Source organism: Thamnophis sirtalis, unplaced genomic scaffold, assembly GCF_051295495.1.
Source record: "Thamnophis sirtalis isolate CommonGarterSnake01/CBP01778 unplaced genomic scaffold, rThaSir2_p1.2 scaffold_4, whole genome shotgun sequence".
In the NCBI taxonomy this organism is placed as follows: domain Eukaryota; kingdom Metazoa; phylum Chordata; class Lepidosauria; order Squamata; family Natricidae; genus Thamnophis; species Thamnophis sirtalis.
The window spans coordinates 3,165,434-3,167,587 of NW_028261384.1; positions in this window are offsets into that span (position 1 = coordinate 3,165,434).

Here is a 2,154-nt window from a genome sequence, read left to right on the forward strand (position 1 = left end):
GTATACATAATTATGTATTTATTTATTTGTTTCAAAAATGTATTTATTTATTTATTCACATTCATTTTGTGTATATTGAAGGTGGTGACCCTTTGAGAGCTGTAGGCAACGAAATTTCATTTCAATGTATGCCGGTTAGTCTACGTTCAAAATAACATTAAAGTTATTCTAACTCTAAGTCTAGTAACACAGTTGTTAAGTGAATCGGGCTTTCCCGTTGACTTTGTGTTGGAGATTCTGTTTTAACCAAAGAGCAGAGAAAGAGTACAGTCACCATGTGCTTTACTGCTCAACCGTTTAACTGTAACAGGAAAGAAGAAACTCTAGTTAGCACAAAAGAGCATAGAGTATATACCATAGAGCCCAACTTTAAACACTGCCATCCGCTGGCTGAATTCTACTGTAGTTGTTGCGTGGCATTCCAACAATGAATTCCAAGAGTTTGCATGTCGGAAGGGCGCAAAATGGGATCACGTGGGAATCCGCAACCGTCATAAGTGTGATCCAGTTGTCAAATGTCTGACTATCGACCGCAGGGATGAAGCGATGGTCATAAGTGTGAAAAACACTCATAAATTCCTTTTTTTCTGGGACGTGGTAACTTCAAACGGTCGCTAAATGGATGGTTGTAACTCGAGGCACATCTGTACTGCAATCTACATAAAAATCTCATGAAGGGGAACGAATTGGGAATAAAGGAACAGAAACTGTTGAAATTGAAGTCAAACAAGAGAAATGGGGAACAAATTAGAGGAAGGATGTAAAAACCTCTTTCGCCATGAACAAAAGTTGGGGTTTGTTTTTTTTACAAAGGAAAGACACGTTCTGTTCAGAATTTATTTACATTTTTTAAAAGCGGCCTTACAAATATTTCTGCCAATTTCCCCATTTCCTTCTACTTCTTTCCCTAACTCGCCTCTTCTGCCGGCCATAATACAGGTAAGTCCTCAACTTACGACTTCAACTGAGCCCAAAATTTCTCTTCCTAAATTAAACAGCCATTAAAAATGAGTTTTCCCCACCGCCTTCCTTGCCTCAGTTAAGTGAATCCCTGCAGTTGTTAAGTTGGTCACACAGTCGTTAAGTGAATCTGGCTTCCCCATGATCACTTGACTCCGGGACCCTGTCACACCATCGTAAATACGAGTCAGCTGCCATGCATCTGAATTTTGATCACATGACCGTGGGGGTGCCACGGCGGTCGTAAGTGTGAAAAACAGTCCTAAGTCATTTTTTTTTCTATGGCGTTGTAGCTTTGAACGGTCACTAAACAGACCATTCTAATTCAAGGCCTAGCTGTGTGAGCCAATTGCTACATGGGACCGCAGAAGCCCTGGAAATGTTTAAAAAAAGGGGCCATAAATCACTTTTTTCCCAGTGCTGACATAACTGGGTCACTAAATTAATCATCATAAGTCGAGGACTACCTCTGGGTTTGGATTCTCCAAGATCACCTCGGAGTTATGACTTTGTGGGTCGACCAATTGCGCTTATAAAATGCAGGGTGCTCTGACCGAGGCTTCCCGAGAGCCTGAAGGAAACTCCTTGTCCCGACAAAAAACCCTTTTATTAATTGACTGTGAATTCTGCTCCTTCACATCCAGCGAAGTCTTTCAAGGGAGGATTTACGGTCACAGACCTTATCTGGCTTGGAGAGCTGCCAGGCTGAGATCTGCAGAACTTGGCCAGGAGTCTCGGAGAGTCACGAACCAATGAAGCAAACTAATTGTCTCCTGCAAACTCCACTCCCCTTTCGCTCCTCTTTTATCTCCTCTGGGAGGGGCCATTCACCATCCACCTGTGGCCTTACTCCCAAGTCGCCCCCTGTTCTTTATCTGTTCCCTTCGTCTGGCAGCTCTGCGCATGCGCATCCTAGGAACAGGCTCCAGCTGTTCTTCTGCCTCACTGATGTCTGACTCGGAAGGCAGCTGATAACTGTCAGACGGCCTTGGCCCCCTCTCTGCCTCCAACATAGAGCCCTCATCAGAGCCTTCCCCAGACTCCAGGACTGGCCCATCTTCCTCCCCAACCCTCCTCACTTTCCGAATCTTTTGCCAGCTCCGCTTGGCCACTGACGGGCCACAAAACCATGTACAACCAATCTGGGGAAATTGTAATTTAATCATTTAGCCAGCCCAAATTGTGTTAGTTTTT